This window comes from Ixodes scapularis, unplaced genomic scaffold (assembly GCF_016920785.2).
Source record: "Ixodes scapularis isolate PalLabHiFi unplaced genomic scaffold, ASM1692078v2 ptg000597l_1___fragment_1__unscaffolded, whole genome shotgun sequence".
NCBI classification, from domain to species: domain Eukaryota; kingdom Metazoa; phylum Arthropoda; class Arachnida; order Ixodida; family Ixodidae; genus Ixodes; species Ixodes scapularis.
The window spans coordinates 2,173,963-2,184,727 of NW_024610006.1; the positions used below are offsets into that span (position 1 = coordinate 2,173,963).

Below are 10,765 nucleotides of genomic sequence, written 5' to 3' on the forward strand. Positions count from 1 at the left end.
GCTCCATTTTTCGCGAATTCGACTGAAGCTGAAGAGCTGGAATAATTACTGGTACCCATTTTTGCAATCCGCAAGGACCTCACTACAGCTTTCTGAATGTTCACATTTTAGCCAAATAGTTTGTGAGACCTATTTTTTGCAAAATGTAGACGATTCGTGAAAATTAGGTCTTTGTGAAAATTAATTTGTTTCCAGTATACAGTGGTACTAGTTTACTTAATTTCTCGTGACGGGCATGAAGGGGGCCAGATGGAAGGCGGATCATTATAATAAGGGTGACGAAGTTTATGCCACAATAGGCTGGGACACATCACAACAGATATAGTAGTCGGTAAGTCAGAGTCATATAGGATCACAAGGACACTCATTGTTATCTCTGTCTCTTGTGCTCCGAAGGAAAGAGCTAGATTTTCGTCACCCAATACTGCAAGCTTAGTGGCAGTGCAGCAGCCGCCCGTCGCCCCGCCCGCCGCCTGCCTCCCCCCCCCCCCCCCTCCGCCGGGGGGGGTCACGTTTCAGCTGCAAGACCGCAACTTTATGATAATGCTAAAAGCTCTGCTAGTTAATATTCGTTGTATATGATGAGTGCAAAAACAGCATAAGAGGTATATAAGGTAAAATTGTACAAAATCAGAATAGGAAGACCAGGATAAGACGGAGCGCTCTGTCCTATTCTTGCCCTGCCTTGTGGGTGAAAACGATTCAATGCAGTGGGAAAAATGAAATATTACTGCTAAAGTCAGACGTCATGTAACATCTGCTTTGTTCACACTTCATTTTGATTTCTTTTGTCTAATTTCCACGACTTACAGATCCCAATCTTTAGGTTTGAGGCTTATGCTAATTGGATTCGAATAGGTTTGGTGATCAGTTCGAAGTGCAGTTTTTTAGCTGTCTCTCATCAATGATGCTTATATTAACAGTGCCTGAACGAGGGCAGGCTGCTACAGTCGTTGCTGCTGCAGTCACTGCTGTTCCAGTCAGTGAGCCGCATCTGTTTGAAGTCACTGATGGCAAGGTAAATTAGGAACTTTTTTTCACAAGATTAGCAATTCTAATGTTGCGATGGCAATAGTGTAGATCAACAGAAAAAAATATGAAAGACGTTTACAATTCTCTGTAATGTAAAATTAGAGCGCAGCTCTTGAGGAGGGGAGGGGAGGGTATGTCCCTGCTCCCCCTCCATACCCTTTCCTCCTCCTCTCCTGCTTCCCTCCCATTAATCAGGAAATTTCCGCTCAATTTCCCCCTAAATTAAGCGAAAATTTACCCGCTAAATAAAGCCGGGAAATATTCTTCTTAAATTCAGCGGGAAATTTACCGAAACTCTCCCGCTAAATTCAGCGGGGAAACTTAATTGGTGTTGAGGCCACGTGATGTCGATTTCCCCGTTAAATTTAGCAGAAAAATTTCCGTTACATTTTTTCTGCTAAATTGAGCTAGACTTCAAGTGTGACGTCATTACGGGAAAGGTCTCATAATGCAACACGCGTTTACGCCAATGCCGACGCCGCTCAACCCGGAAACGGGCGTCTAAAAGCTGCACTTTAAAAAAGTTACCCAAGCTTGACTATCCTGTCAAAGCCTTAGAAGCACAAAATGTGTCAAGCTCTACCATACACATGATGTGCGTGCTGTGCATATGGGGATTGCTGGGCACAATGTTCATGGCTGCTCAGCCTCATCTGCCTGCCTCTTGCTTCGTGCATTCTTCACTCCCATCCGCTAAGGAAGAGTAAGAACGCATACCTACTTAAGCCTTGCACGCTCCATTTATTTCTAATCTTACGTGACATGCGATACGTAACCTTACACTACAGTAAAACCTCGTTATAACAAAATGGGATATAACAAACTAATGGATATAACAAAGCAATCATAATTCCCCTTGCTTGCTAATAGTATGGAGAAATGGACATTGGCTATAACAAACTAATGGTTATAACGAAATAACTACGACCGCTCCTTCAACTTTGTTATAACGAGGTTTTACTGTATTGGTTATCATTTTGTAATCATGCTGGCCTACTTAGCACTTGCAGGATTTAATTAGGCCTGAACTTAGGTGACACATGATCCCGTAATCTCCGTGATTAGGCAACTTATGTGGTCATATAATGTTACGTGATCATGTGCCATATTCAGAAATTTGGCAGTGCTGCTAGTGCTCCCCTGAAAAAGAAAACCGTGGATATAAAACCCCGCTCTTGGAAGCGGCTATGAACTCTTGCCGATGGCAGAGTGGTTAAAGCACCGCGCTCCAAACTGTGGGCACATGGGTTTGAATTCAGTCGAGAGCTACCAATAAATTTAGTTCCAATTTATATTCAATTTAAAGGGGCATTATGTGTAAATGGGAGGAGAAGGCTGAAAGGGGGAGATGGCTGCTGGTCCCTGTGGACGGAGCCTAAAGCGATATGACCGACACACTCTGCAATGGCCTCCGGTCGGTGTTGATGCAATGTGATCTCTGCCCAGTGCTCTGAATGTCAACGTGAGGAGATTCATCAAAGCGCGAATAAACGGCGGGAGTAACTATGACTCTCTTGGTGCCCCTTGTTTACGTACCGCCATACCAGGTATGGCACTGCATAGATTGTTGGCACTGGGCACGTCATCGCATCCTGCGTGCGCCGTGGCCTTGCAGCTGCCGCACATGGTCGACTTGAAAGATTGACTAGAACGGTCGTTCATCTTTAAGGGCAAGGTGCTTCGATCTAGGGGTGCTGTATCCAGGTTTTGGGCGAGAGAGTGGCACAAGAGTGCAGACGGTGCTGCCCTGAAGGAGTGCTCACGTGTACCGTCTTCGCAGGTGTGGGTTGGAAAAGGTACACGTCCGATGAATGGAAAGAGGTTCATTGATTTGGTAAAGACGAGGGCAAATGCGCTTCCTCACATGACTAGGACTAAAAGGGGTCGGGACGTCTTGACTCGTCGGGCCGGTTGTGACTCCGCGGAGTCACTGGGACACATTACGCAAAATTGCTTCTGCACGCACAGTGCCAGAATCAAACGACATGATAGTTTAGTGCAGTATGCTCCTGGTCATCTGAAAGAAAAGGGATGGGAGGTGCTGGTAGAACCCGAGTGCCACACCGCAACACAGAAATAAGTGCCAGACCTCGTTATTGCAGGAGGTAGTCAGATGACTGTGGTTGATACACAGGTGGTGGGTACGTATTCCACCCCAGATGCCGCACATGAGCGGAAAGTGCAAACTATAGTGTTCCAGAGCTTCTGGATATTATTAAAGGGGCCAATAGTGTTGCACCGGTTGTGACTAGTTTGACTATCACATATATATCAAGTGTTTGGTCGCCAAAAAGTGCTGCAGCTCTTACCAATCTTGGGTTTGGTAGACAGGATTTTAAGGTATTGACTATACTTTGCCTTCGGGGGGGGTCAGGTGCTTTCGTCGGCATCAGCAGATGACCTCCGTGGTGCACGGGCGATGAAGCGCCCCGGCGGTTGTGTGTTGCCATGGGGCTATTGGTGGGTCCCTCTCCCTTGGAGAGGATAAGGACTTCCAGACTTCATGCCAAAGATCAGCCTGATGCCTCTGCGAAGGGGTGGGCGAGGAAACGATTTTTGTGCACAAGTCCTACTCGTTAAAAAAAAAAAAAAAAAAGCCAAATGCCTTGGGTATTTTGTGGGTAAAGAGAAAGTCAGCTTCGTTTCGGCTGCGTTTGGTTAGCGAGCCGAGTTCCCGGCGATCGCGCCTTTGGCCAGGTCCGCACGCCTCCACGACTATTGCGTGCTCCCGGACACCGCCGGGTACCCCCCGCTGCTCTTGGAAGATTCTCAAGTCCGCCAGCGCAGTTTTAGCACCTCTCCAAACGTGTGAGCAGCCGGCCGCTGAGGCTTTCTTCACCCCTTAACGGTCACTCGTTTTTTGGCTGCTGGAGTTAGTGCTAGGCGCTAGTGGACCGCTGGTTCCTACACTAAACATTTTTTTTTTCAGTCTCCGTGCGTCGAACCACGCACAAAAGTCCCTGGTCCCACTGCCATCCTTTTTTTTTCTCGTGGCAGCTCTGCCGGTTTCCAGTTCGAACTTTGCACGCGAACTCGGAGCGCATGCAACTTTGTTTAGTTGCGCCGGCCATCAACAGAGGGCAACACGTTCCACCCGTGGATTTCACCACCTCTGTTAGACTAGCAGCAGAGAAAAACGTCTTTTCACTTTCCTTTCCTTTCTTTTAGCAACATTTGTAGGTTTTTTGTTCGTAATCAAGCGCAGTTCGGCACTTTGGCGCAATAAACATGGTTTTTGGGGTTTTTTTTTTGTGCTTCGGCATGCAGCCCTGTGGATCGGATCTACGCTTTGGGGCTACGCAGGGCACCACTAGCTGGTTTTCACTACATGTAGTGGCGTAGTCTGCAGGACTAGTATAATCTAGTGCTCTAGGGAACTTTGTACCTTTTGAACAAGTTACTGTGGCCTGTACAGCACAGGCCACATTACCAGGCTCTCCCTCTCGGCCTCACAGCCTACACTTAAATACAAATACCCTGTGTCGCAAGCGGCTGGGGGAATAGTGCTTCATATTTTTTTTCCTATTTATTTCAGCATGTCAGGGACTCATCCATCACCTAGCGTGTTAGCAAACCTTTGAGAGGCTGTATCCCTCAGAGGAGATTGTCTGCCACCTGTGCGACAAACGACTAACTTCTCGCATCTCTCTGGGGGGCACTACGAACATGTTCATAGTTGTCACTTCGTACGGAGGTGCTTCTATTGCCTCGCCAAAAAGTACACCAAGAGCACCTCCATGTCGTCTCATTACACAAGGTGTCGGAAGAAACCATTAGTATCGCCCACTTCAACCGTAGTGACGAACGCCGACTCACACAGTGTGGCCAGCAACGAGCTTCCGCAGGCTTCCACTCCTTCCCCTGCAAGTCACACCGAGGAGAAGGAGCACCCAGAGTTCTCCCGGGACTCCAAGAGGGCAGACATGTCGATGCCCTTCACAACCAGCACCCCTGCTTTGCGTCTCCCACCAGCAGGTGACTGGACCACGGAGGACGTCAGGACTTTGGCGGTCCAAGAATTGTCGATGCCCGCCAAGATGAAGTTTACCAACAAAGAACTCGCCAAGGGGTACGCAGGGGTACCTTGGCAAACCATCAAGGGCATCAGGGGGCGGAAGTTGTACAGGGACTTGCTACAGCAAGAACAGCTGCGGAGCAGGTTACCTCGGCCGGACTCCAGGGTTCCTGCACATGGTGAGCCCCCCACTGCCACTCCAGGGGGACCACTGCCATCAGTGCAAGATTCCTCCGGCCTGCAGATGGACATACCCTCATCACCCCTCACCACGCCAAGACCACAGCGGTGAAGCGAGAAGTCCATACATCATTCTCCAACCCCGGTCACCCCCCGAGATATCCCCCCTACACCGGAGGCAAGGCCCTGGACAGAGAGGGACACTCATGCACTCGTGCTGTGCAAGCTCCAGGCTTCTCTGTGCATGCGTAGTGACGAAGAGCTCGCTGCATTGATGCTAAGAAGAACATGGCAGAGCGTCCGGGACTACCGTCTGATGCCCCAGTGCGCAGAGGCGATGCGCAGGGAGCTCGGCACGCGACGGGGAAAGGATGTCTCACCCTTACTCCGAACTTCATCCCTTTGTGGCCCCTCGCCAGACACCCCGCCAACTGTCATCGTTCCTGGTCCCTTTGCTAAATCCATCATCGCAGAGGTCACACGTACATTGGCACCGCAAACTCTCTTCCACCAGCAGAGTTCAACGCGCGGTGGACCGTCTCGGAACTGACGGCACTGGCCAGGGCAGAGATCACCTGCAAGGACCACCCTCATATGAACCTTGCTTTTGCCAGGGTATTCACCACCCAGTCCTCACAGGGAATCACAGGGCAGCGAAATACACGCCATTACAAGGAGATCCTGGAGACCTTCAAGGCGGCGGCACACAAGCAGCCGGTTCCTATTCAACCGGTCCGCGTTCACGACGCCGGATCTGCCTGGGTGCGTCTGCAGCCCGCACCAGGAACCCCTGTCACCATCGCTCAAGGGTTGCTGGACCCCATCCAGATAGGAGAGGACCTGGGGAGAGGGGAGGCACCGAGGGCAGCAAGAAAAAGAAGCGTCGTCTAGCCAAGAACCGTAACCAGCGCCGTAACGAACGCTATGCAGAACATCAACGGCTGTACAGTCTGGGGCCTAAGGTGCTCGTCGACGAGTTGGGGCTGGACTGGGCTGACCCAGCAGTCCTCTTCTCGGAGCTCCACCGGGTCTACGACCTTCTCATGTCTACACCATCAAGACCGGTTGACGGGTTCATAACATCCGAACAAGTACTCAACGTAGAGGTGGAGCCGTTCACCGAAGGAGAGCTCCAAAGAGTGCTCAAGAACACCGACGCAAAGACTGCCCCTGGCCCGGACGGCCTTACCCTGAACGAGGTTTCCAGATTCCACCAGCCATTCTTGCCATCATTTTCACCAACTGGTTGGCCTTCGCTATGCTTCCCGAGGACCTCAAGGTGGCCAAGAGTTTTCATACCCAAGTCCCGCTCGGCCACTACTGGCGGAGACTTCAGGCCCATCACCATCTCATCCATCCTACTGCGCATCTACACAGGGGCGCTGCTCCGACGGTTCGCGCAAGATCACGTCTTCCACGACCTCCAGGGTGGATTCGGCGACGACAGGAGAGCTTCATCCAACATCAGTCTTCAGGCCCTCATGAAGGAGAGGAAGCAGGCTCGACAGAGCTTCTACAGCCTGAGCCTCGATGCCTGCTGTGCCCCGTCTGCGGAGTGCCGGAACTGCACCACCCCATCCACCTGGCGGGCGCCTTGCACCAAGCTCGCGTCGCCGCGGACTGGGCTCGCCGAGCCGCACCACCTCCTGCTGCACCTCCGGCAGCTCCCCGCCCGTTGAAAGTCGCGGAGGCCATCCGGGTGCTCCGCCGATTCCGCCCGGATCTGCTCCGCGACCCGGCCCACGAGGAGGCCATCTTAGACCTCGACCTCTAAGGGGGAGAGGTGTGGGGCGCTCGGCCCGCCACACGGCGGCCAAACCGGCGACTAGCGGGGGGGCGGCTCCCGGTGCCCATTGCATACGCACGGGCTTAAAAGGGGTGGCCAGTGCGGCCGACAGGAGTTGCTGTCCCGAGTCTTGGCCAGGTCGGGATCCAGGAGTCATGGTAATAAACCCCGCTTGACCCCAAGGAAAGAGTCGTCTGATTGATCACCTGCGGCGGACGGCGGAAGTCGAACGCTACAACACTCCAGAAATAGTGCCACAAAGAGTGCCGCAATGATTACGAGTATTTTACCTACTTTTCCTTCGTTCAGCACGTTCCAAATGGAAGTGTAGCTTTTCAACAATTATTTTTCACAATGGCATGTTCTTTAACAAAGGAAAGTGGTACACGCATTTATTATGGGCATATAACTGAAAATCAAAGCAGAATACTAATTATGGTCTTTATTTCCAAAAAGACAAGATACTCTGGGTGCCTTGCAAGACTAGGCAGGTAGATGGGTCCGTATGGAGGAGCGTTTGCCAGCCAGCCAGCCAGGGCAAACACTACAGCGTACCGAAAACACAAAATCGCTACATTGCGCGAATAAACTTTAAACATTAATTCATAGACGTTGCAACATCCATGAAACACATACAGGCCGTGGTAATGAACCACTAAGGTTGAAACCAGCTACGCTTCGAACGGGCTCGCCGCCGGCAGAAGTGGTCCGGGATGGAACGCCAGTGCCACCTGATAGATTCTACACAAAGTGCCTCACATGGAGGCCGCCGCTTTTTCCACTACCCGCCTTATTCTGGTTCGCTATAGCTCGTCTGCTCACTGTGCGATGACGTAAAGGCGGGCCCTGCAGAAATCACAGGCTTGAGGAGAGCGGAGGCCGGCGCAGCTTTGAAACCGGCTGCCGTGGCCCGTGTCTGCCCTCGGGCAGAGTGTCGGGGGCCTCCAGCCTTCTAGTTCACCATGGCTGACAGCCAGGAATGCGCAGATTCAGATTCCTCACCCCCTCGGGCTGCCAAGAGGACAGACTATTGGAGCTGGGAGATCCGCGGCATCTCTAGCATCGGAATCGTTGGGTGGGTGTCCGACTCCTCTCGGTTCTAGGCGCAAATGTTACGGGCATGGTGGAAATCGATATAAGTAAAGCTCCCCGCCCCCCCCCCCCCCAACCTGCGTTCACGCCGCTTCACAGCGACAGTGTGTGGCTGCTAAGTGCAAAAGCATTAACCCACTTGGCACCCCCCCCTCCGTACACGCCGCGTTGCGGCGTCCAGCTGACAACCCAAGCCCTGCTTTCCTTCATTGCACATCCGGAAAGGAAGTCTTATACCCTTTAGTTCAGCAAAATTTTGTTGGCAACATTTTTTTTTAAGTGTTAATCATAAAAAAGAAATGTAGTAAATATCGACAAAATAAAATGTTCAAGAAAAAAGAGAAAAAAAAAAGTAAGTCCACACTGCAGACCGAACCGGGGTCCGCTGCGTATGAGGCAGACACCTTGCCACTTAGCTACGCTACCGCTTCGGAAATTCGTTCTAACCATTCGTTTTATACGAGTTTCAAAACGTCGTGTGCATAGCAATTTCCAGTCAACGTGCACGCGCCCGTGCATATAATTTTACTCAATCAATGTATGCTCGAAGATCCGCCTGCCTCCAAGGGTGACGGACATGACGAGCGAACGGCACATTCAATGCCCATGTCCACATGCCCGAGGGCTCGAACCGTTGCGCTGACTGGGGTTTATTCAAGCCCTTCAGAGCTGTTCTTCAAGATGATTTGCTCAAAGTATCTCGGTAAGTGGCCAAAAACCACTGCAGAAAACACTGATGAGTAAGACTAGGCTGTCTTATCAAAACATTTTGTGGTCTTCGGACGAAGGCCGAGTGTTTCTTTTCTCGTGTTACTGTATTTAACTATTCTTTTATGTGCTTGCTTGAAAACCTGGTTGCGTCCCACCATTAGCTCTGAAGATAACTTTCCGCCCTATTTTGAAATTTTTTTCATCGCGATCGTGACTTTTTTTTGCGAGGTAGCATAGGAGGTGGTGTGATGATTGCAGTTGACAGGCGGTACAATTCAAAAAGACGCGAGGATTTAGAGGGGTCCCCTGAGTGTCTATCGGTTGAAATCGAGTGCACAAAGCGGGTGTTTTATTCGGATTGTTTTATCTCCCTCCTCAAACTACACCTCATCAGGTGTCTTGTAACATTGAGAATATAGTGAAAGAGTTGTATAGGTGCAACCTTTTGATAATGGGGGACTTTAACGCTCCAGGTATTAACTGGACAAATTTAAATGTTCACACTGACAACTTTTATTGCAAGCAGAAATGCAGCCGTCTACTGAACTTCGTATCGTTTTTAGATCTCAGACAGCACAATTATGCTCTTAAAGGGGTGCTCTGGCGATTTCTTTATGGTCCCCGATTGGCTTGAAATTTTGCTAAACTCGCCAAACAACATCGCCAAAATAGTATCCCAAATATTAGGTCAAAATAATTTTTTTTCACGAAGTTATAGAATTTACAATTTTGGTCCTCACCGTGTTTCTCAAACTGAAAGTCTCTACTGGCAACAACGAAAAAGTGACGTCAGTTAAAGTGCAGGGGTTCACTCTTTGGACTGTAGAATTTGTTCCCAACTGATTCGAAGCAGTTTCATGGTGTCAAATGAATGCTTTGGATGCTCGCTCCAATCCCCGTGCTCCAGCACGGAACAAATGATTGGCATATTCTATTTTTTAGACTGCTCGCTCGACTGGCAAGCCTGCCCGCCACTGACGTCACGGCACTGAAAAGTGCGCGTATGTTTGAATGTTGGTTTTTGCACCATTTTCATTTGCCGCATTGGCAATAACTATTATGAATTTCGTGATACTAAATAGCATACCGGAAAGGGTAAAGGCCGGGGAGTCAGGAAATATAGTTAGTTGAGGCAGCTAAAAAAATCGCCAGAGTACCCCTTTAACAACCAGGAGAATTCTTTAGATTCATGTTTCTCTAGTATGGAACGCGTTTCCATCGTTCGGAGTCAATCCCCATTGGTCCCTGAAGATATATATCACCCTGCACTTGATGTAGTGTTCTCCCGTATTTCACCAGTTTGCACTCCTCCTTCCTAAAGATGCCTTCCTCACACCTCGTATAGTAATTTCTCGGCAGGCGACTACATTTAAATGCACTATTATTTTACGGATGTCAACTGGGCATCTGTTCTTAAGCCTATCAATGTGAATGAGCAAGTCACTTGCCCCACGAAGAATTGTTCTGGGGGCTATAGAGATATTGTCACGGGTGGTGACCAGAATGACAATAAATAAACAGGAAGAAATAAACGTTTAATGTGGCGAACTTGTGCCGAAAACAAAAAGGAGAATAGAAAATATTAACAAAGCGTCGCGAGCGTCGAGGTCGGCGAGACAGCGGAGTCGAGCGCTGGGGCGAAACTGACTCGACAAGGTCGCGGGCGGCCTCTTATCTAGAGTGAGTCACTATCTCGAAGATTCGGCGGAAAAGGTTCGAGCGTAGCGCGCTCGGGGCGAGAATGAACAAGCACTTTCTAGAACAACAAAAACAAGGATGAACGATAGTTATGTCCAAAGCAAGAATGAACGAGAACTTTCTACAAGTCCGTGACCCTGCGCGCGGCATTATCCCCCCCCTTTAAAAAGTGCATCGTCCCGATGCAGCACAAAACGAAGAACAACAAACAAAAACAAATCCAAAACAAAGAGGCAGCAGAATCGCGAGTC

General features: G+C 49.9%; 1 long non-coding RNA gene across 1 annotated transcript; it reads right to left on the reverse strand.

The window, feature by feature from the left end:
- Positions 1 to 5,027: 5,027 nt before the first annotated feature.
- On the reverse strand, positions 5,028 to 6,033 carry LOC120848104. Its single transcript, XR_006077089.1, has 3 exons — positions 5,608 to 6,033; positions 5,197 to 5,285; positions 5,028 to 5,115 (listed from the first exon to the last, which is right to left on the reverse strand). It is a non-coding gene; the product is annotated as an uncharacterized LOC120848104 (long non-coding RNA).
- Positions 6,034 to 10,765: the final 4,732 nt, after the last annotated feature.